Below are 25775 nucleotides of genomic sequence, written 5' to 3' on the forward strand. Positions count from 1 at the left end.
AAAGAATAAAGCCATATATTATCATTTAATAAATCCTTTTTCAGCCAAAAGCAATTAAATAAATAAACATTTAATTCCAATTAAAAGTCACTAAAAGACAAAACACTAATGGGGCAAAAAGACCATTTTGCCCCTCCACCATAAAATCACTAAAATCATACTAAAGGGTATTTTTGGGACATTCAAAATTCCCGGCCATTCCCGACATTCCCAATGTCTAAAACCCGTCCCCAAAATACTAACATACTAAGTTGTGATTTCTAATGAGCCAAACGCCGCGTTCCAAAATACCGGACACCGGAAATGCGAAATATAAAAACTACTGATGACATAATTATGCATATCTGAATTCCATAATAAATTATTTAAATGGCTATAAATAATTTCATGATTAACATAAATAACTGCTAATTTCCAAATTAACTAAGCGGGCTTTACAACTATCCCCCCCTTAAAAGGATTTCGTCCCCGAAATCTAACCTGAATAACTCTGGATATTGAGCTCGCATATCTGACTCAAGCTCCCAGGTGGCTTCTTCCACCTTACTGTTTCTCCAGAGAACCTTGACCAACGCTATGGTCTTATTCCGAAGGACTTTATCCTTTCTATCCGGGATCCGCACCGTCGTTCCTCATAAGACATATCCGATCGAAGTGAAGGCTCTCATAACTGAGTATATGAGAGGGGTCTGAAACGTATTTTCTCAACATTGAGACATGAAATACGTTGTGCACTGCTGATAAAGCTGGAGGCAATGCTAACCGATATGCCACTTGACCTATCTTCTCGAGAATCTCGAAAGGTCCTGTAAACCTAGGGCATAACTTGCCTCTTTTCCCGAAACGTTTAATCCCCTTCATCGGAGATACTCGCAAAAACACATGGTCCCCTACTCGGAACTCAACATCTCTACGTTTCGGATGCGTAACTCTTCGTGCCTTTCTGTGAGGCAAGCATTCTAGCTTTAATCTTCTCTATTGCCTCATTGGTCCGCTGAACTGACTCTGGACCTAGGTATTTCCTCTCCCCTGTCTCATCCCAGTGGATAGGGGATCTGCATTTTCTACCGTACAACAGTTCGTAGGGTGCCATCCCTATCGTACTCTGGTAACTGTTGTTGTAAGAGAACTCTATCAACGGTAGATATTTATTCCATGAACCCTCAAAGTCCATAACACAGGCTCTCAGCATGTCCTCTAATATCTGAATTGTCCTTTCGGACTGACCATCTGTCTGAGGATGGAATGCTGTACTGAATTTTAACTTCGTACCCATTGCCCGTTGCAAACTTTGCCAAAATTTGGAGGTGAATTTCGGATCCCTGTCCGAAACTATAGACTTCGGTACCCCGTGAAGTCTCACTATTTCCCTGACGTATAACTCTGCCAACTGATCCACTGTAAATGTTGTTCTGACCGGCAGAAAATGAGCAGATTTCGTAAATCGATCCACCACTACCCAGATGGAGTCATACATACCCGTGGTCCTAGGTAACCCGACCACAAAATCCATCGCAATATCCTCCCATTTCCATTCTGGTAGGGTTAGAGGCTGCAACAACCCTGCTGGTCTCTGATGTTCAGCCTTGATCTGCTGACATGTGAGGCATCTCGAAACGAATTCTACCAAATTCTTCTTCATACCGTTCCACCAGAAGTACGGTTTCAAGTCTTGGTACATCTTGGTGGTGCCGGGATGCAGAGAATATGGAGTAGAATGAGCCTCCTCAAAGATCTCGTTTCTCAAGTCCACACTGTTCGGGACACAAACCCTGGCTTTATACAAAAGCATCCCACTGTCTGACACCGAAAAATCTTTGGCTTGACCAGCCAATACCTCATCTCGGATCTTTACTAACTCCGGATCTGTCGTCTGAGCAACCTTTATTCTTTCTAACAGATCAGATTGCAGTGTTAAGTTGTGAAGCTGACCTACCACAAACTCAATGCTGGATCTAACCATATCCTCTGCTAGCTGAGGTGAGATCTGAACCATGCTAGCTACTTGCCCGGGACCCTTTCTGCTCAGGGCATCGGCCACAACATTGGCTTTCCCGGGATGGTAAAGGATCTCACAATCATAGTCCTTCACTAATTCCAACCAACGCCTTTGTCTCATGTTCAAATCTTTCTGAGTAAAGAAATACTTGAGACTTTTATGGTCGGTATAGATCTCGCACTTCTCACCATACAAGTAATGCCGCCAAATCTTCAGTGCAAAAACCACTGCGGCCAATTCTAAATCATGAGTCGGGTATCGCTGTTCATAATCCTTTAACTGACGGGAGGCATAAGCGATAACCCGATCGGCTTGCATCAATACGCACCCCAAACCCTGTTTGGATGCGTCACAGTAGACCACGAACTTCTCCTTGTCCGAAGGCAAAGCTAGTACCGGAGCAGTAATCAACCTCTGTTTCAGCTCCTGAAAACTAGCTTTGCATTTATCTGACCAGATAAATCGCTGATTCTTCTTTGTAAGTTCGGTTAGGGGCATTGAAATTTTGGAGAACCCCTCCACGAACCTACGGTAGTACCCAGCTAATCCCAAGAAGCTTCTGATCTCATCCTTGTCTTCGGTCTCGGCCAATCCCTGACGGATTCGATCTTCCCGGGATCCACCTTGATCCCATCTTTACTCACTATGTGCCCTAGGAAGGACACCTGAGACAACCAGAACTCACATTTCTTGAACTTGGCGTAGAGTCTATGTTCTCGAAGTCGTTGCAGTACCATCTGAAGATGTAACTCATGCTCCTCTTCTGACTGAGAGTACACGAGGATGTCGTCGATAAACACAATCACACAGATATTGAGGAAATCCTTGAATACTCTATTCATCAGGTCCATGAATGCTGCAGGAGCGTTGGTTAGTCCGAATGACATAACCAGGAACTCGTAGTGTCCATACCTAGTGCGGAAAGCCGTCTTTGGAATGTCCTCCTCTCGGATCCTCAACTGATGATAACCCGAACGGAGATCAATCTTAGAAAAGACCGTCTTCCCCTGAAGCTGATCGAACAAGTCATCGATCCTAGGTAATGGATATTTATTCTTCACCGTCAACTTGTTCAACTCTCTGTAGTCGATGCACATCCTCATAGATCCATCTTTCTTCTTCACGAACAAAACCGGGGCTCCCCAAGGTGGCACACTGGGCCGAATGAACCCTATGTCAAGCAACCCTTGGAGCTGAATTTTTAATTCCTTAAGTTCAGCTGGAGCCATCCTATACGGGGCTTTAGAAACCGGATCCACCCCTGGTGCCAAGTCAATCACGAAGTCAATCTCCCGCTGAGGTGGTAACCCTGGAAGTTCTTCGGGAAAAACGTCCAAAAATTCCCGAACCACGCTGATGTCCTCTGGCCGAATGGTGTCTGGCCGAGTGGTGTCCACCACCACGGCCAGAAACCCTAAGCACCCACCGTGCAATAATTCTCTCGCTGACATAGCCGAGATTACCGGGATCCGAGATCCCTGAACCGAACCCACAAATACGAACGGTTCTTCACTTTCTGGTTGGAAGACCACCATCTTCCTCTTGCAATCAATGCTCGCCGAATATTTAGATAGGAAATCCATTCCTAAAATAATATCAAATTCGACTAAGCTCATCTCTATCAGATCAGCGCTTAACTCCCTACCATCTATCCTGATCGGCATAGACCTAATCCACCTATTGGAGATAACCAATTCTCCGCCAGGTAACAGGGTTCCAAACCCTGATTCATATCTATCAAAGGGTCTACCCAACTTACTAAAGACTCTGGCCGCCACATAAGAACGTGTAGCCCCAGAATCAAACAACACTGAATAAAACGAGTCGTTAATAAGAATCTGACCTGTAACAACTGATGGGCTGGCCTCTGCATCAGCCTGCGTGATCGCGAATACCCTGGCTGGAGTGGGCATCGCTGGAGCTCTCGGTGCCTCTGGCCGGAGCTGGGGACATTCCCTCTTGAAGTGCCCGGGCATGCCACAATGAAAGCATCCCTGCCCCTTGCACTCTCCCCGATGGTGCCTCTTGCAGCTAGGGCACTCGGGATAGGAGAAGCGAGTCTCATTACCACCAGGACGACTCCTTCTGTTCTGGTTCCCCCGGAACCTCTTGTTCTGACTCGAGCCGCCGGAAGCAGTGGGTGCCCTCTTCCTCTGATCAATGGCCGAACCACTACTCCCCCTGCTAAATCCTGCTGCAGGAGGGGTAGGAGCTCCGCCACTAATCGGAGTACTAGCTGACTCTGACATGCACCCCACTGCGCCCTCAGCTCGCAGTGCCTTCTCCACAATCTGAGCGTAGGTGGTGCTGTCGTCTGTGGTAATCATCAGGTCATGCCTGATCTTGGGATTCAACCCGTCCAGATACTTCTCCTTCCTGCTGAAGTCGGTCGGCACGATTCCCGAGGCTAACCTCGCCAACCGGTCAAACTGAGTAGTATACTCAGTGACACTCATGTTCTCCCGCTGGGTCAGGTGAACGAACTCTTTCCTCTTGGCGCTTCTAACCGCCTCATTGTAGTACTTCGCGTTGAAGAGTTCCTGGAACCTTTCCCAGGTCATGGTGGTGACATCGTGAATCTGAGACACCATGTCCCACCATACCAGGGCATCCTCCTGGAACTGAAATGTGGCGCACACCACTCTGTCGTTGCCGGTGACACCCATGAAGTTCAAGATTCTGGTGATCACCGTAAGCCACTGCTCGGCTTTCGACACATCTGGACCTCCCAGGAATACCGGAGGTGCTTGCTTCCGGAACCGCTCATACAAAGGCTCCAATCTATGGGCCGCCACTACCATCTCGGCACGGGCGGCAGGGCGGGTGCCACCGGAACTACCGGCACCGGAACCGGCAGGAGCACCCCGCCGTCTCAACCTCTGAATCTCGAGGTCTTGTTCTTCGATCCGGGCTTGCATCTCCGCAAACCGCAACTCCCAGTTCGGGGCTCCCTGATCGGCTGGGGGAGCCTGGGCAGCCTGTGGCGGGTTCTCATCACCCCGACCACGAGCCCTGCCTCGGGGACCTCTACCTCGGCCCCTAGCAGGTGGGGGAAACCGAGCTCCCTCTCCCTGGTTCGACCCCACGGAGTTGCCTCGACTCCTGGTAGTCCGCCTGGCGTCCATCTAGCTAGAACCGCCTGCGAAACCAAGAGTTGGCATATCAGGTCGTAATCAAGGCGAGCTTACTAATGCCGCTTAATTTGGAAATTAGAAATGAAACATGCGCCTATTCTACTATCAGGCTACTAACATGCTTCCTAACAGGCTTTTCTTTTTTTTTCTTTTTTTTTTTTTAATAACTGAATAAAATAAACTACTAAAGCAATAAAGGCTTACTGAACCGTGAACCGAGCTAACTGCTGATGATGATTGTACATGTCGTGACGATCTTCGGAAGACAACCTGGCGGCTCTGATACCAAATTGTAACACCCTAACTATTTTAGGCGTATTACGTGATTTTTTAAACGTACTGTGCAGCTCGTTGCTAATCAACGAGGTTTATGGAAAAACGTGATTAATTAAAATTTTGCTTTTTAATTAAACTTATAAACCATTTTACCAAAAAGTCTCGGGATCCCGATTTATAAAAATATTTACAAACTTTTTAACTGTTCAATTTTTACATCAAAATGAAAGTCGTCTAACGACAGTTACAAAAATCTCAGCCCCCGTCGTCCCGAGGATCGTACGCTCCAGGCCTAACCGCCCCGACATGTACAATCCCATAAGCTCGCTCACGGTCCATCAGCAACTGCCTTGCCTTTACCTACACATGAACGTAAACTGTGAGTCGACAGACTCAGTAAGAAAAGCATAATAATAACATACATAAAACTGACTGCCGTGTCCAACACGATACAGAGTCCCGCTACTGCCATGTCCAACATGGTACTGAGCACTACTGCCATGTCCAACATGGTACTGAGTTTTGAACGTTCAGGGGACGGTACTATTGACAAGTATCCTCCCCGATCGGCCGAACCGGTCATACTCCGCCGCCGGTCATACTCCACATGTACCGACGGGATAGGTCAATAGCACCGAACCACCAACCGGTGTCGGCTGATCGGTCAAACCGGCCATACTCCATTCTTGGTCATACTCCGGCATACCGACGTGACAGGGTTGGGTGGTTCGAAGCCTAAATACATATCTAATGTAATCTAACAGGCTTCCTACATGCACGCTAAACATGTAAACTACATATGCACACTGTTATACTAATCTTACCTGGATTCCGATTTCAAGTGTGCTTGGTCAACTGACCGGCCCGAAGGCGAACGGCGGATTACTGGCTCCTAAACCATAAAAATCACAACGCTATAAGTGACACGCTAAATCACTTCCCGGGGACTAAAACTCGAAACTAAAAGTTTCCCTATCGATAAAAAGCATGGCAATACCCCTAAAAACCCAAAAACGAGGAAAACTAGGGTTCGAAAAATCCCCAACGGAAGACCGGTTGCCCAACCGGAATTCCGGTTCGGGAAAATACGAACCCCCATCCGGAATTCGGATGCTCAACCGGAATTCCGGTTCCTCGCGACGCAACCAAAAATTCACATATCTTGACCAATTCGAACCCAATTGATCCCAAACTTTCCAGACCGCTTCCATAGGTCCCAAATAACAATTCTAGAGCATCAAACCTACCCAGAAATCACACATGCAAAATTCACCATTGGAGCTCAAGCTTTGAGTTCCAAACTCAAGCTTGAGCAAAACCAACTAAACAAGCAATCCACTAGCTTAATTCAACATAACTAAGTATAAAATAACCTCTGCAAACTAACAAGAACAACAACAACAACACAGAAACAAAACATCACATTTTCTTTCAAAATTCATAACTTTTGCAAAGAAAACCCAAGGCTTTAACAATCTAACCTACATGCTTCTAACATAGCTTAAACAACCACAATAATCATGCTTTAAACAACTTAAATCAACAACAAAACACAGCAGAAACATCTCTCAAAAATCACATGCATTATCATCCATTTTCATCATTTTCTTCAAGGAATTTAAAGAGAAAAGAACTATAAAGCACATACCACAACAAGAGATCAATAGGTTGCAAATTAGGGCTTGAATCACCAAGAAAATCCAGCCTTTTTGAACCCCCAAGCTCAGCCGAAAGAGAGGAAAAGAGAGAGAGAGTTTTCTATTTTTAAAACTTTCTAATTTTTTGGCTAAGTGTAAAATGAAGGAAATTAAAGAATAAAGCCATATATTATCATTTAATAAATCCTTTTTCAGCCAAAAGCAATTAAATAAATAAACATTTAATTCCAATTAAAAGTCACTAAAAGACAAAACACTAATGGGGCAAAAAGACCATTTTGCCCCTCCACCATAAAATCACTAAAATCATACTAAAGGGTATTTTTGGGACATTCAAAATTCCCGGCCATTCCCGACATTCCCAATGTCTAAAACCCGTCCCCAAAATACTAACATACTAAGTTGTGATTTCTAATGAGCCAAACGCCGCGTTCCAAAATACCGGACACCGGAAATGCGAAATATAAAAACTACTGATGACATAATTATGCATATCTGAATTCCATAATAAATTATTTAAATGGCTATAAATAATTTCATGATTAACATAAATAACTGCTAATTTCCAAATTAACTAAGCGGGCTTTACACCTGCCTTAAAAATGAATATGGGAAATTAAAAGTAATCAAGTGCAGCCGTCAGCCGTGGAGAGAGAAAATTGGATTTCAAAATATTAATTGTGAGAGCATTTATTAGCCAAAAAAATGAGGGGATGCCCAGTCAGCCTCACATCGAGTCTCTGACGATCGCGCTCGACACATGTCCCCATCAAAAGGCAGAATCAACTTGGATGAAGTCTACACGCAACTTCGGAAGTCCCGTACAGACTTGGGGGGAAATGTTATCCCAATTTTTGCACTCTGATGTGGCATCACGAGAATGGTGACACGTGGAGTCCACTTGGAACATCTTCTCGGGAAGATAGGCCGAGCAGGATGCCTCGTTGGCATGCCCAGAGCAAGATATTAAGCGATCCGCACAGAGCAACCAACACTTAGCGAATTCAGCTTTCGCATTATGAGTCATCAGCACAATCCCTATAACTCAGGGATGAATTTACGTGGATATGGCATACACACGATCCCACTATCAGTGTATCCAGCCTCAATCCCACGATCCTTGCATTCAGCATTGATCCCACGATCTTTCTGTTTATACACATTGTAACGAGAGGGGAAACTCTTCCTTCTCAAGCTTCCTAGCCCTATAAATAGTGATGTATGTTCACTGGGCAGGAGGGGTCGAAAAGCAGTTGAGCTAAGACTATACTATTATCTAAGAATTATATATTCAGATATACTATTGTAAGAGCTATAAGAAAAGGAATCTTTCTCCTTGATCTTAAGTCAATACAAATAACGAGGATTAGGCTATTACCAAACTGCTCGGGGCTGAACCTCTATAAAATCCCTGTGTCTGATTATTGCTTTATCATATATCTGTTATTATATATCGTTTATCGCTTATAAAATGGACTCATTGTCGTTGGTTAAAAGCGAAGTCAACACATAGCAAGTCAAGTACTCAATAATAGTGAGTAAGAGAGTCGTAACCAAACCCAAAGGAGAGAAAGAGATCTAGGTTCACATCTTGATAATGCTCTGCTATAGAAAGGAATCAAGGGCTAGAGATCTTGAACAGAAGGAGGCACTAAATTCTGTTGTAACCAATGCAAGGTTTTCTAATCCCTTGTGTGTTTATTTCATTGTTTTAGAGAATTTATATTTAGGATGTTAATTCAACATACTTGTTAGTAAATCTAGATCTTGGTAAAATATTCCCAACACGTGCCTCATTCACTTTTTTGCCAGACGGTTATTAAGACCTCTACTTTTAAAGGTGAAATCATTAAACAACATGTGCCCTCTACTTTTAGAAGCTAAACCTTTGGGAAACAAGTGTCCATGGCGTACAAGTGTCCCTAATTGTCCACCTGCATCTTGCATAAGCATAATTGTTTCTAGAGGTCCCAATGGTCAGCTCTCTTTTGCATGTAATTTACCCCATTAGTGGGCTTTTTGCCAAAACCCAAGGCATTTCATGGGCATGTCCATACCCGCCACATCAAACACGCCCTTTGAGGCTCAAAGAAAAATCTTCATCTCATTTTATTTTTGCATTTTATTATTTCTTTAGCTTCTAAATATTTAGTTTCCGAAAATTTTTGTAAACAAGTTTGATTTCATTGAGTTCCAAAGTCAAATGTCTTGAGTCATGATTTTAAGTTTACCTCTAAGTTTTCAGAAATGAATGGGTATCAAACACAGGTTTAATATAGTTTTTTGTTAACTGACGAATGGACAATTTGAGAGGATTACTCAAATAACGAAAAAACATGTTGTGGGGATGTGTGATAGAAGATGAACTGTTATGAAATAAATTTATTCCTTTGACTGAGTTTTCATTTAATAGTAGTCTGCTATTTGCATTATTCAAAACTATGATAGGTGGCATTTAATGAGGAAGATTAATCTAATACTTCCGTAATCCAAGCTCTTTGACACAACCTAATCATGGAGAAGTCTCCATGAATCAAGAATAACTTAGTTTTGAAGAGTACACAGAAGACTACATGGTCCTAACTTGGCATCCCGAATATAGAAAGCGAATGACTTCTCCTGGACCCAGAAGAGCCTAGTTAAGGAAGCTTTTCCAAAAGATACTCGCATGGGTATCAAAAGGTCTAATGCAGATATCAACCACTTTGGAGCATTGTAGATGTCGACTTTTCTCACATGCCAAATCACCAACTGCCTTTTTACACAGATGAACCTGCATGACTTGTTGAGTCTTCTCCACGAGGACCATTGTTCAATTTAGACTGCCAGCTCTTCTTTTGAGAGTTCTTCGGACAACCCCTCAAGTGATTTTGAAGTTAGTAGTGGTTCTCCAAAATCATAGACTCAACACCACCATTATTTTGAGCAAATAGATGGTGAGTTTTATGATCAATCCATATGGGAACTAAACCGGAGGTGGAAACAGTTCCTTCCCAAGTCTTGGACTTATATTTTCCAAGAGGGCGTGTTTGACACATTTCACACTCGACGGGAAATTCCTGCAACTAGAGATCTTTGTGCAACTGAGGTTGTAGTTACCTTTGTCAAATATTCTGAGCCATACTTAATTGTGGCTAGAATGAAGCAGGCGTGTCGTAGAGCACCTCTAAAGGACCCTCATATTGCTGAGTTGATCGCAAGAGGAAGGGTTTGAGATATTGAGGAGGCTGAACAGCCCGAGGCTGGCCAGTCTGAGGAGCCTTTTGTAGGGCGACCTGAAGTCAGCCAGGATGAGGAACCCTTGGTTGGTCAAAATGATAAGTTAGGGGCTGAGCAGGCTAAACCTGCAGCTAGGCCAAGGACTGCTAGGGCGCAATATAAGCCTTGTGTCATAATCTTGGGTAAACCCCTTGGTACTGATAATGAGACTGGACATTCATTAAATAGAAAGGGTCAACCGTCATAGCTTGAGGTTGACCACGTTGAGGATGAGGCTCCTGAGCCTTGGATCCTTGAGTACGAGGATGAGGAGCATTGATTGTCTCCTCCATTTTCTCTGTCTGTTGGCAAGCTTGAAGAGATCAAAGCAAGGGGACTCGTTGGAAGGGTAGAGTGTGGTAGGCCTAATAGGGCTTAGCTGGCACAACGTCCACCATCCATCATGTTGGCATGGTCAGGTTTCCTTATCGAGAAAGAGGTGTTCTTGCCTTTGCATCCCTACTTCAGGGGTATAGCTAACCTCTTTAAGTTGTGCTCAATTTAGATCACTCTAAAAGGCATCTAGTACCTTTCAACACTCTTCGTTTTGTATGCGGAGTTAGGCTGGCCACAACCTTCACCTTGCGAGGTGAGTTACAATTTTGAGCTAAAATTCACCCTTAAGCAGGGCAGGTCGGGATACTTTTACTTTAGCTAGCTGGGCTATTAGTGGCTTGGACGTACCAATGACAAGGCCATGTCAAAGGTTGGAAAGAACACCTGGAGCCACTTCATTGCTTCGGATGTCAAGGACGTCCACCATTACTTTCAAAGGGTCTCAACTTACCTTTGTCTACTTCCTATCGCCACGGTGAGGGATAGAGCTTATCATATTTTGTTTCTCCCTACTAAAAAGCGCAACATCTTCAAGTTAGCCTGCGAGGAGATTTTCAAAAAATACAGCATGTATCCTTCTAAACAGGATGCTGAGAGTGTTGGAAACCCTCCTAAATGCTCTTGCTGTAAAGGAGGTTAGCAAACAGAAAAGGTCTAGGCCTGGATGGGAAAAGGATGAGTCTAATGACGACATCCCAATGCCAAAATTGCTCGAGATGTAGCTAGAAGGGAACAAGTCCTTCAAAATTGCGTGATACGGGGAGGCTCAGTTAGCGATACCATCGTCTAGTTAAACCTAAAACACAGGAGTATGCTAGACCTATCTAGGCAACACCTGCGTCTAAAGACAAAGGCAATGATGAGTGGTTTTTGGAAAACACTCCTGACGGTAGTAGTTTTTTTACTTTTACTTGCATTTAGTACTTATAACTTGTATTCTAACTTTGTTATTTTCTCTTTTACAGATATGGGATCTAGGATGAGAGACATGCTGAAGAGGTCTTCAGTCAGTCCTTATTCAAGTCACTCCCAAGCCAAGGTGGCCAGAATAGGTGGGTCTTCTAATGTGACACAATCCAACCTATCTCCTCCTCCTTCAAGTCTTCCACTGGCCAACCAGCCTGTGGTTTTGGATCTTCAATTGAAAACTACTCCTCCTCCTCCTCAGGGATCGTTAGGCAAGGCTATCAAGAAGCATGGCCAGGCAACCTACTTGAGCAAAGGAGAGAAGACCAAGGAAGTCACTCAAAACTACCTAGGTCAGTGTCTGCCAAGTGTGGATGACTAGCTTTAGAAGCTAGATGTCGAAACGTTAGATTACTTGACGACAAACACCCTTAGAGATGTTACCTATGTATGTTGTTTTAGTACTTGTCTCACTTTTACCCTTCATACAACTTTTCTAACTTTGTTTCCTCTTAATTTTGGGCCATGTTACAGAGTCCATAAAGCCTACTTTGGAGGCCCCATCCATCCCAGATGATACTATTGCTCAGAGCTAGTTTGAACTCGCCTACTCCTCCCATTATTCATGAGGATATATGAAGACTCATGTTTATCTCATGCTTTTTTTGCGCATTTGTTTTTCTTCTAGTATCGCCTTTAGGCCCTTTACTTTCAAATAGATGATATTTTTATTCTTAGATGGCCTTAGGGCCCTTTACTTTTAAACAATGTTCGTGTATGGCCTGAGGGCCTTTTACTTTTGAATAGATGACTGGCTAGGCAGTCTTTAATCCTAGCTTTAACTTCTTTTGTTAGACATGTAGCTGACCAGACTTATGTATTTTATGTCTAATTTGAAGTATGCCATTTGCACTTTCATAGCTTTCAATATCTTGCTTAACAAAGCTTTAAATTTTTCTTTAGCAGTTGCAATTCACCAAATACTATAGACCTTTGCTTGTGTATTTTCTTGAAGGGACCTATTTGTATGCATGTTGAACGAAAAATAAAGATTAACTTTAAAAAGTTATCTCATTAGCAAGTTGTTTCACACAATTTTGAACTAAAAAACGTTATTATTCATTAATTGGTCTCTCATATGTGTTGTTGTCGTGCAACGTACATTTTTTTATTCTAAAAGCTTAAAAATCTGAAGTTTGGTTTTAAAACTGGTTTCTTGGCTACCCCTGCATGGCATACTAGGTCGGGGCTACCATTGAAGAGTGGTGGAAACTCAGCTTTTTTTTTATACTAATTCCCGTACGGTGAGCTGTACAGGGACCACTACTGAAGAGCAGTGTTTTTACAAGTTGGTCAATGGTAGTACTTTCTGAGATGTTCTCCATTCTAGTACCTTTCTAGGAGAACTAATTCCATGTTCTCATTGTACCTGCCAAGCTTGTACGCACCATTACATGTCATCTCTATAACATGGTACCGACCTTTCCAATTTTGCCGAAACACTCTTATCACAGGATCATTGGTATTTAGGAATACTCTTCGAACCACTAAGTATCCTACGAAGAATTTCTTTTCCTTGACTTGTTTATTTAAGTACCTTGCAATTTTTTGTTGGTTGGTCTCTTCTTTGTTCAATTTTATAAAGGGATTTTCCCAGCAGGGTATGGTTTACTTCTTGGTCATAGGTTATCCTCCTATGGGATGGTGGTTCCAATTCAACGGGTAGTATAACTTCACAGCCATAGGCTAATGCAAAGGGTATTTGCCTGGTGACCGTCTTCTCAGTGGTCCTATGTGACCAAAGTTCCTCTAGGAGTAAGTGAGGCCAATTGCCTTTTAGTGTCCTTGAGGGTCTTATTTATAGCTTCTACTTGCCCATTTGTCTGAGGGTGCGCAACTACGAAGAAGCTTTTAATAACATTGTGTCTGTTGCAGAAGTCAATGATGTTGTTGACAATAAAGTTGAGGACTTTCTTGGAAGTTATTGTCGCTAGTGGTTCAGCTTCTATCCACTTAGTGAAATAGTCAATTGCGACTATGGCATATTGTACTCCTCCTTTTCCTTTAGGGACTTGATCGATTAGGTCCGTCCACCACACATCAAAGGGCCAAGGAGACTGCATTAGTGTGAGCTCATTTGGTGGAGCTCTCAGGATCTATGAGAATCTTTGGCACTTGTCACATTTTTTGACATAGTCCATTGAATCCTCGATCACAGTAGGCTAAAAATACCCTTACATGAGTATCTTCTTAGAGAGGCTTTGTGTAACGCCCTAAATAATCAGGCACGCTACCCAAAATACTTATGAAACTCTAATCCCCTAATCGGGATTACTAATCAAAATAGCGCAGAATTTAAACTTTTATATTAAACAGAATGAAAATAAACTTGTAATATATTTAAACTTTCAAAATAGTTGGGATCCCAAAAATAATTACAAACTTATTACAAGTCTTTTCTTTCTAGCCGACCTAAGCGGCAAAACAGAATTCAAAAGTTCAACACTGATAGACCCTTAACCCGCTTGGTCTGATATGGCTTGAACATGTACATTCTTCGTTTTTGCTCCTCAAACTCATGGTTGATCAGCCACTGACTTACCCTTTCCTGCACAGTAGAGCACCCGTGAGCCAAGCCCAGCAAGACAGTATAAATCATAACAAATATAATATGCTCATCATGCTATTTAAACAGTAATGCCATTCATATATGTCTGTGTGTCACAGACCTGCATGTCACACTCACATGCCTATTTATGTCTACGTGGCGTAGGCCTATGTGTTGCGCTCACACATCTATAATATCTACGTGGCGTAGACCTACATGTTGCTCTCACACGTCTAATTACAATAAGGCCTTAGAATAGTTCATCTCGGTTCTAGATACCGAGTCCAACTTGATTATGCCTTGACACATAACCCTTAATCTCAATATGTAACACATAATTATTAGTGTCACCGCACTATTTGTCTATTTGCTATAGACCTGCATGTTACGCTCACATGCCTATTTATGTCTACGTGGCGTAGACCTACGTGTTGCTCTCACACGTCTATATACAATAAGGCCTCAGTAGGGTTTACCTCGGTTCTGATTACCGAGCCTAACCTAGTTATGCCTTGCTCGCATAACCCTATTCATGTATATACGTAATCCATGTATTACGTTCTTTCGGTGGTTTATCCTGGTGATATATACCAGGTCTAACCCAGTTATGTCTTAAACACATAACTTCTAACATACATGCGTGTATTCAATATTTACTACAACATATATAATCTTAGGGTAATAACCCTAACTTGCATACTATGTAATCACGCATATAATACATTTCTATATACTTAGATGACATTTACTAAGAGTATCAACCCTGACTCATGCTTTCACTGGACTTATAATATTCTAGGGTAATAACCCTAGACCGCATTAAAATTAAACTCAAGGTACTAGCTTACCGAGTCTAGTTTAATTATGCCTTAAGCGCATGATTCATAATTCCAATATATAGATATATCCGACATGGCATAGTATTACACAACATATATCACTAGGGTAATAACCCTAGGCTATTAAACCGCTCATGTTAGGGTAATAACCCTAATCCTGGTTGCAATTACTCACATATATCACATTCAACATAAGTGCCACCGCGCATACTCTACGTGCAAACTACTGTCTTACCTGTTGTCCCGCAATAACAGAGATTCCAAACCCCTGGGTGCTCCTGATCAGGTGCCGGTAATCCTAGTCACACAATCCGGGATTTCACAAATAGGGTTAATCCCCAATTTCACTTTCACAAAATATAAACATGGCATTCAAAACATCAATAATCAAATAGAGCTTGGAATGAGCTTTCCAACGATATAAAGAACATCCCAAACGGAGTCCCGAGTCAAAAGTTATGGCCAAAACAAAATTGAGAAAACAGAATTTCTCACTGCCAAATCCAGTCGTGACAGACGAAAATCCCGTCGCGACGACTGGGTTTAGAACACCCCAAAACTCCATTTTTAAGGTCTTAATATGCCAACCTTTCCTAGATTTCGAACCCCAACCAAACAGAGGGTAATAACGCATAATAAGGCTGAAAAATCACAACTCAAATGCATCTAAATTCTCATTGCAAAACCCAAAAATTCAGATTGCATAAACACAACAAAATCATGCTCAAACTAAGCAAATTCCAAGCTCAAGAACAAGAGCTTCATCTTCAGCCATTTAAACAATTTTCCAGCCAACACAACATCACAATAACACATGATTCAATATTAGAAAGTACCCTAGAATCAAAATCCATGCTCAAGAACTTAAATCCAAAGATTAACACACTCAATTCATCAAGATTATAACCACACTTAAGAACATGCAATCACAAGGCAAGATACAACTCAAATCATGCTTTTTCCATAACAATTCCAGCAAGATTCCACTAATTAAAATTCAATAAAAACTCAGCAAGAAATTACCTAAACTTCAAGCTCAAGAAACCACAATCCAAAGCTCCAATTCACACCCAACTTCAAGCAATTCTCAACAATCAACTTTGAAAATCAAATGGGCTTTAGGGAAAGAGAGGGTTCGGATGAGAGAGAGATGAAACCAGAAAAATAATTCATTTTCTCTCAAAAATCAATTTGGTTCAAGTAAATCACTTATGGTCAAATGACCATTTTGCCCTTAGGGCTTAAAACATACATATTCACTCACATGGGCAATTTAGCCATTTTATTCACACATAAATCCAATATAATTTCAGATTATTCATCAATAATAAGAATGCCAATTATTTCAATCCCAAATGAATTTCGGGCCCGAACCCGGTTCGGCACGAAACACCCGGTTGTGACTATACCGCGCCAACCTGTCAGAACACACCTGAAAAGACAACACAGGCATACTATATAATAATATAGTTCTATTAAGCACGTAATTAAATTAATCTCAACAATTTACCCTTCTCGGGTCATAATTACCAAAATGCCCCTAGCTCACCAACGGGGTCTTTAACATTTTAAATTTCATATAATTTCACATATATTGAACTATATAATAATATAATTCCTCAATTAACTCATAATTATCTAATTAGGGCTTTGCTAATCCTTTTTCTTAATTCCGGGTATTACAATTACCCCCTCCTTATAGAAATTTCGTCCCGAAATTTACCTGAACAACTCTGGATATTTATGCTGCATATCCGTCTCGAGTTCCCAGGTTGCCTCTTCTACCTTTCTGTTCCTCGACAGTACTTTCACCAGTGCCACAGTCTTGCTTCTCAAGACTTTCTCTCTTCTATCAAGTATCTACAGTGGTTGTTCCTCATATGATAGGTCTGGCTGAAGTTCCAATGCCTCATAACTCAGAACATGGGACGAGTTCGAGACATACTTCTGAAGCATTGAAACATGAAACACGTTATGTACAGCTGCCAGCGCTGGGGGCATAGCCAACCTGTACGCTACTTGCCCTATCCTTTCAAGGATTTCAAAAGGTCCAATGAACCTCGGGCTAAGTTTTCCCTTCTTCTTAAAGCGTTTTATGCCTTTCATCAGAGATATTCAGAGAAATACCAGGTCCCCGACCTAAAAATCAATATCTCGACGCTTTGGATCGGCATAACTCTTCTACCTACTGTGAGCCGCGAGCATTCACGCTCTAATCTTGTTAACTGCCTCACTTGTTTTCTGAACAGCTTCGGGACCCAAGAACTTTCTTTCACCCACTTCATCCCAGTGAATGGGCGATCTACACTTTCCTCCATATAAAAGCTCATAAGGGCCATCCCGATTGTTGCTTGATAGCTATTATTATAAGAGAACTCGATCAGGGGAAAGTACTTTACCCATGATCCCTCAAAGTCAAGCACACATGCCCGTAACATGTCTTTTAATATCTGTATAGTCCTCTCAGATTTCCCCTCCGTCTGAGGATGAAATGCCATGGTGAACTTTAACTCAGTACCCATAGCTCGATGTAGATTCTCCCAGAATCTTGATGTAAACTTCAGATATCTATCTGAAATAATGTACTTTGGGACACCATGAAGACGAACAATTTCTCTGACATATAACTCAGCATACTGGTCAATGGAGAAATTTGTCCGAACAGGTAAGAAGTGAGCAGACTTTGTAAACCTATCCACTATGACCCACACAGAGTCAAATTGTCCCGTGGTTCTAGGCATACCTACCACGAAGTTCATAGCAATATCTTCCCATTTCCACTCTGGTATGTTCAGTGGCTGCAGTAACCCTGCAGGTTTCTGATGCTCAGCCTTAACTTGCTGACAGGTAAGACATCTTGCAACATACTCAGCAATGTCATTCTTCATGCCTGGCCACCAAAACATGGTTTTCAGGTCTTGGTACATCTTTGTCGACCCTGGATGAACTGAATAAGGAGTCGTGTGAGACTCATCCATGATCTCTTTCTTGATGTTCTCATCCATAGGCACACAAACTCGATTCCCAAATCTCAACATTCTCGTTTCATCCACTGAAAAATCACTAGCTTTCCCAGCCAAAACCCTAGCTTGGGTTTTTATCAATTTCGAATCTTGCTTTTGTGCTTCTTTAATTCTCTCTAGAAGAGTGGATTGCAGAGTAATATTAGCCAGTTGCCCGACAACCAACTCAATCTGAGCTCGAGTCATTTCATTTGCTAACTGTTGAGAGATTTGCTTCACAGTACTCAACTTACTCTGACCCTTTCTACTTAAGGCATCAGCAACCACGTTGGCCTTATAAGGATGATAAAGGATTTCACAATCATAATCCTTCACCAACTCTAGCCAACGCCTCTGTCTCATATTCAGGTCTTTCTGGGTAAAGAAGTATTTCAGACTTTTATGATCAGTGTATATCTCACATTTCTCGCCATAAAGGTAATGACGCCAAATATTTAGCGCAAATACCACTGCTGCGAGTTCTAAATCGTGAGTAGGGTACCTCTCCTCGTATTCTTTTAACTACCGAGAAGCATAAGCTATTACCCTCCCAGCCTGCATAAGCACACAGCTGAGACCCTGTCTCGAGGCATCACAAAATACCACAAACTTTTCCTTATCTGAAGGAAGAGTTAGTACAGGAGCGGTAATCAAGCATTGCTTTAACTCCAGGAAACTTTTCTCACACCGATCTGTCCAAACAAACTTCAGGTTCTTTTGGGTCAGCCCCGTTAAGGGTACAACAATCTTTGAAAAACCCTCAACAAACGGGCAATAATACCCAGCTAATCCCAGAAAGCTCCTAACTTCAGTAACTGATTTTGGTGTTGGCCAGTCCCGAACAGCTTCAATTTTAGCCGGATCCACCATGATCCCATCTTTATCTACTACGTGCCCCAAGAAAGAGACACAAGATAACCAGAATTCACCAAGATGTCATCGACTAACACGATCACACATCTGATTAGGTAATCCTAGAACATCCGATTCATATAATCCATATCAAATATAATATGCAACCTTGGCTCATCATTCACCCTAATGGCAATATTGCATTTTGAATATTCTAGATATGATTTGAAAGTGGATCCTTTACCTTGACAGCCACCTCAATTTCCCTGAAGCTTTCTAATACTCCCTGATGTTCCGGAAGCCTCAGCCTTCCATTTGTGATCAGGGTTGCCACTGTCGGTCCCCTTACTGACATTACCACTAGCAGGAGGATTAGATGCCGTGGCGGCATCCTTTGCAATCTGCTCTTTTGCTACATGTTGCTCAGCCTCCTTAGCAATCAAGGCTAACTCTACCACTTTCTTATACAAAGCGTCATGTGACGTGGTAATCTTCAAGTCCCGACTGATTGTGGCATTCAATCCTCTCACATATTTCTGTTTCCTAGTGAAATCTGTGGGCACCAGATCACCAGCAAACTTAGATAACCGGTCAAATTCCAGGGTGTATTCGGCCACTGACATCTTTCCCTGAGTAAGCTTCACAAAGTCTTCCATGTGTGAACTTCTCACAGCGATGTAGTAAAACTTTTCCTCAAACAAACTTTTAAATTCTTCCCAGGTCATTATACTGACATCCCGGGTTTGGCCCACGATATCCCACCAGACGCGGGCATGATCTGGTAACATGAAGGCTGCATAGTTCACTCTTTCAGTTCCCGTCACTCCCATATTATCCAGGATACGGGTAATAGTGCTCATCCACTGCTCGACCTTAATTATATCAAAACCTCCCAGAAAAGTCGGAGGTTGTAGCTTCACGAACCGCTCAAATACCGAGTCCCTATGCGGCATAACAAACCCCTGGTTACCCACCACTGGCATAGGTGCTGGTGGTAACACTTGATCAACAGGGGCAGGCAGTGCCGGTTGCCTTAATCGTCGCAACTCTTCTTCTTGACGAAGTATGACACTTTGCATTTCTTTAAACATCTGCTGCTATTCAGCAAGAGGATTAGCATTACCAACCCCCGCATTATCCCCCGGATCCTACGGAGGTGGAGGCGGTGCCGGTGGATTGGTTTGGGCAGCCCCAGGCTCTACTTGCTCGCCCTGTGGTCTAGATGATTGCGGAGGGTCCATTACTAGTACCCATGTAATCAACAACCCCAGCGAGTTAAGCACCAATACCACACTTACGCACTTATTGCCTTAAACCCTAACTCAACTATTTACCCCATACAAATATTTATTAATCAAATAGCATTTAAAGAATGGCATCACATCACACATACATACTTTAGATGCTTGCATACTGCCTAAAATGGAAAGCAGTAAACAGATGATCACACATACAATCAAGTATTTACTCTCAATACTTACTGCACCATGAGTCGAGCTTATCTCTGACGACGAATGTACATGTTCAGTCGGTCTACAGGAAGTTTAAAAACCTTGGCGCTCTGATACCAAATTGTAACGCCCTAAATAATCAGGCACGCTACCCAAAATACTTATGAAACTCTAATCCCCTAATCAGGATTACTAATCAAAATAGCGCAGAATTTAAACTTTTATATTAAACAGAATGAAAATAAACTTGTAATATATTTAAACTTTCAAAATAGTTGGGATCCCAAAAATAATTACAAACTTATTACAAGTCTTTTCTTTCTAGCCGACCTAAGCGGCAAAACAGAATTCAAAAGTTCAACACTGATAGACCCTTAACCCGCTTGGTCTGATATGGCTTGAACATGTACATTCTTCGTTTTTGCTCCTCAAACTCATGGTTGATCAGCCACTGACTTACCCTTTCCTGCACAGTAGAGCACCCGTGAGCCAAGCCCAGCAAGACAGTATAAATCATAACAAATATAATATGCTCATCATGCTATTTAAACAGTAATGCCATTCATATATGTCTGTGTGTCACAGACCTGCATGTCACACTCACATGCCTATTTATGTCTACGTGGCGTAGGCCTATGTGTTGCGCTCACACATCTATAATATCTACGTGGCGTAGACCTACATGTTGCTCTCACACGTCTAATTACAATAAGGCCTTAGAATAGTTCATCTCGGTTCTAGATACCGAGTCCAACTTGATTATGCCTTGACACATAACCCTTAATCTCAATATGTAACACATAATTATTAGTGTCACCGCACTATTTGTCTATTTGCTATAGACCTGCATGTTACGCTCACATGCCTATTTATGTCTACGTGGCGTAGACCTACGTGTTGCTCTCACACGTCTATATACAATAAGGCCTCAGTAGGGTTTACCTCGGTTCTGAATACCGAGCCTAACCTAGTTATGCCTTGCTCGCATAACCCTATTCATGTATATACGTAATCCATGTATTACGTTCTTTCGGTGGTTTATCCTGGTGATATATACCAGGTCTAACCCAGTTATGTCTTAAACACATAACTTCTAACATACATGCGTGTATTCAATATTTACTACAACATATATAATCTTAGGGTAATAACCCTAACTTGCATACTATGTAATCACGCATATAATACATTTCTATATACTTAGATGACATTTACTAAGAGTATCAACCCTGACTCATGCTTTCACTGGACTTATAATATTCTAGGGTAATAACCCTAGACCGCATTAAAATTAAACTCAAGGTACTAGCTTACCGAGTCTAGTTTAATTATGCCTTAAGCGCATGATTCATAATTCCAATATATAGATATATCCGACATGGCATAGTATTACACAACATATATCACTAGGGTAATAACCCTAGGCTATTAAACCGCTCATGTTACGGTAATAACCCTAATCATGGTTGCAATTACTCACATATATCACATTCAACATAAGTGCCACCGCGCATACTCTACGTGCAAACTACTGTCTTACCTGTTGTCCCGCAATAACAGAGATTCCAAACCCCTTGGTGCTCCTGATCAGGTGCCGGTAATCCTAGTCACACAATCCGGGATTTCACAAATAGGGTTAATCCCCAATTTCACTTTCACAAAATATAAGCATGGCATTCAAAACATAGATAATCAAATAGAGCTCGGAATGAGCTTTCCAACGATATAAAGAACATCCCAAACGGAGTCCCGAGTCAAAAGTTATGGCCAAAACAAAATTGAGAAAACAGAATTTCTCACTGCCAAATCCAGTCGCGACGGCCGAAAATCCCGTCGCGACGATTGGGTTTAGAACACCCCAAAACTCGATTTTTAAGGTCTTAAAATGCCAACCTTTACTAGATTTCGAACCCCAACCAAACAGAGGGTAATAACGCATAATAAGGCTCAAAAATCACAACTCAAATGCATCTAAATTCTCATTGCAAAAGCCAAAAATTCAGATTGCATAAACACAACAAAATCAGGCTCAAACTAAGCAAATTCCAAGGTCAAGAACAAGAGCTTCATCTTCAGCCATTTAAACAATTTTCCAGCCAACACAACATCACAATAACACATGATTCAATATTAGAAAGTACCCTAGAATCAAAATCCATGCTCAAGAACTTAAATACAAAGATTAACACACTCAATTCATCAAGATTATAACCACACTTAAGAACATGCAATCACAAGGCAAGATACAACTCAAATCATGCTTTTTCCATAACAATTCCAGCAAGATTCCACTAATTAAAATTCAATAAAAACTCAGCAAGAAATTACCTAAACTTCAAGCTCAAGAAACCACAATCCAAAGCTCCAATTCACACCCAACTTCAAGCAATTCTCAACAATCAACTTTGAAAATCAAATGGGCTTTAGGGAAAGAGAGGGTTCGGATGAGAGAGAGATGAAACCAGAAAAATAATTCATTTTCTCTCAAAAATCAATTTGGTTCAAGTAAATCACTTATGGTCAAATGACCATTTTGCCCTTAGGGCTTAAAACATACATATTCACTCACATGGGCAATTTAGCCATTTTTTCACACATAAATCCAATATAATTTCAGATTATTCATCAATAATAAGAATGCCAATTATTTCAATCCCAAATGAATTTCGGGCCCGAACCCGGTTCGGCCCGAAACACCCGGTTGTGACTATACCGCGCCAACCTGTCAGAACACACCTGAAAAGACAACACAGGCATACTATATAATAATATAGTTCTATTAAGCACGTAATTAAATTAATCTCAACAATTTACCCTTCTCAGGTCATAATTACCAAAATGCCCCTAGCTCACCAACGGGGTCTTTAACATTTTAAATTTCATATAATTTCACATATATTGAACTATATAATAATATAATTCCTCAATTAACTCATAATTATCTAATTAGGGCTTTGCTAATCCTTTTTCTTAATTCCGAGTATTACACTTTGTCCCCAACATGATTGTCACAAAAGCCTTCATGCACTTCTATTAATAGTCGTTCAACTTCTATCTTGGTGAAACATCTTACAAGTGGCGTTGAGAAACCATGTTTGTAAATAATGGGAACTGAATGGGAACCAAGTTTGCCTTGTCATCCATATTGGGATATCATCCAGCATGTATATTTCTTCTAAAATAGTGATGCTCGGTTCTCTTAAGAACTGAATGGGAACCAAGTTTGCCTTGTCTATCAAAGTGTTGATGGCTAGTTCAGCGAGTGCATCGGCTGTTGCATTCTCTTCTCTAGGAACTTGTCTTATAGTATAGCCTTTGAGCTAGCTTAATAGTGATGCTCAAATAGGCTATCATTTTTTACCTTAGGCTGTATATTCACCTAGAACATGATTAATGACCAACTAGGAGTCGTTGTATATGTCTAGGTAATCAGCCCGCACATTGTGTTCTAACTTGAGGCTAGCAATTAGAGCTTCATATTCAACCTTATTATTTGAAACTGAACTTTATTGCCTCGTGCAGTTGTTGCCCCCTGGTGTAGTGAGGGCAATGCCTGCACCGGACAGGTGGTCAGTATAGCTTCCGTCAACATGCAACCTCCATGCTGAATTTTCTTATTCTTGCTTCTTCTCAAGCTATTTCTTTTCTCCTAATTCTTGAGAGATTTCAGGAGATATACCTATGCATTCAACCACAAAGTCAAGGAGAGCTTGGCCTTTTATAGCCACTCTTGGCTAGTAAGTGATCTCATATTGGCCGAGTTTAATGGCCCACTTTAGTAGTTGGCCTGATGCTTCAAGTTTCTGTAATACTTGTTGCAATGACTTGTCAGTGTGCACCCTAATCAGGTGAGCTTGGAAGTAAGGTCTTACCTTTCTTGAAGCTAAGAGCAGACAGTATGTCAACTTCTCAATGAGTGGGTATGTACTTTCAGCGTCAATAAGTCTCTTGCTGACATAGTACACTGGGTGTTGAACACCGTCTTCTTCTTTAATTAGAACTAAACTTACAACATATTCTGTTACAGCCAAGTATATGCCCAATTTCTCATTGTCTAGAGGCTTTGATAGGATAGGAAGTTGAGATAGTTATTTCTTTAGCTCTTGGAATGTTGTCTCACACACTCAAATTTCTTCTTTCCTCTAAGTATGTTGAAGAAAGGGAAACATTTGTCTGTGGACTTTGACACAAAACTGCTTAGTCTGCAATACGTCCAGTCAAGCTTTGTACCTCTTTTATCTTTGTTGGCAATTTCATGTCCAAAAGGTCTTGGATCTTCTCAAGGTTTGCTTTAATTCCCTTGGCATTCATAATGAAGCCAAGGAACTTGACTGAGCCTAATCAAAAAGAGCACTTAAGGGGATTGAGCTTCATGATGTACTCTCAGAGGATCTTGAAGCATTTGTTTAGATCCTCTACGTTCCCCAAGCCGTTTTGGACTTGACTAGCATGTCATCCACATAGACTTCCATATTGCAGCCAATAAGATCTTTGAACATTTTATTTACAAGTCTTTGATAAGTGGCCCATGTGTTTTTTATGTCAAAAGTCATGACTTTGTAGCAGTACAAGCCCACGTCCATCATAAAACTTGTATGTTCTTGATTTGTTGATATATTTTGATTTTATTGTACCTTGAATAGGCATCCATGAAGTGTAGGATCTCATGACCAGCTGTAGTATCTACCAATTTGTCTATCCTTTGAAGTGGAAGCAGTCCTTTGGACATGCCTTATTCAAGTTAGTAAAATCAATGCATACTCTCCACTTGTTGTTTGGTTAGGGCACCAAGACAAGATTGGATACCCAGAGCAGGTAGAAAGCTTCAAGGATGAATTTGTTGGTACTCGGTATTTCGACTTCATCTTTTAGAGCTTGTGCTTGCTCTTTATCAAGTAACCTCCTCTTTTGTTGTACAGGTCAGAAGTTGAGATCTATGTTCAGGGCATGAGTCATTACGGATGTATCTATTCCCACCATGTCTTCATGCGACCAGGCAAAGATGTTGAGGTTTGCTCTTAGAAATTTTACCAATTTTGATTTTATTTCTTATGTTAAACCCATTCCAATCTTCAATCTTGTAATTAGAAGAGTGGGGTCAATCTCTACTTCTTCTAACTTCTCTACCATTCCAAAGTTGTCAGCAGGATCCCTAAAGCGAGGATCTAAGTCTACCTCCCCATTTTTGGTTGTGTTGACCTCGCTTCTAGCCAATGACAGTGAGTCAAATAATAAAGCAATTATGTTATATAATAAAAAGAGAACAAAAGGAATAAACTAAAGTGAACACAAGATTTTAAAGAGGTTCGACCCCATAAGTGTGGTAATAGCAAACTCCCCTTGTATTGTATAGACTTAAGAGAAGGAGAGAAGTGTTCTTCCTCTTGAAAGCTCTTACAACGAATCTCTGAGTGTGTTTCTCTCTTAGATCACTATTTTCTCTCTAGAATATCTCT

The 25775-nt window shown here is 41.5% G+C and overlaps 1 long non-coding RNA gene across 1 annotated transcript; it reads right to left on the reverse strand.

Moving 5' to 3' along the window:
* Positions 1 to 13911: 13911 nt before the first annotated feature.
* On the reverse strand, positions 13912 to 15380 carry LOC133032522 (uncharacterized). The gene is made up of 2 exons (XR_009685150.1): positions 15250 to 15380; positions 13912 to 14175 (listed from the first exon to the last, which is right to left on the reverse strand). It is a non-coding gene; the product is annotated as an uncharacterized LOC133032522 (long non-coding RNA).
* Positions 15381 to 25775: the final 10395 nt, after the last annotated feature.

The sequence above is a fragment of the Cannabis sativa genome, chromosome X (genome assembly GCF_029168945.1).
Source record: "Cannabis sativa cultivar Pink pepper isolate KNU-18-1 chromosome X, ASM2916894v1, whole genome shotgun sequence".
Classification (NCBI taxonomy): domain Eukaryota; kingdom Viridiplantae; phylum Streptophyta; class Magnoliopsida; order Rosales; family Cannabaceae; genus Cannabis; species Cannabis sativa.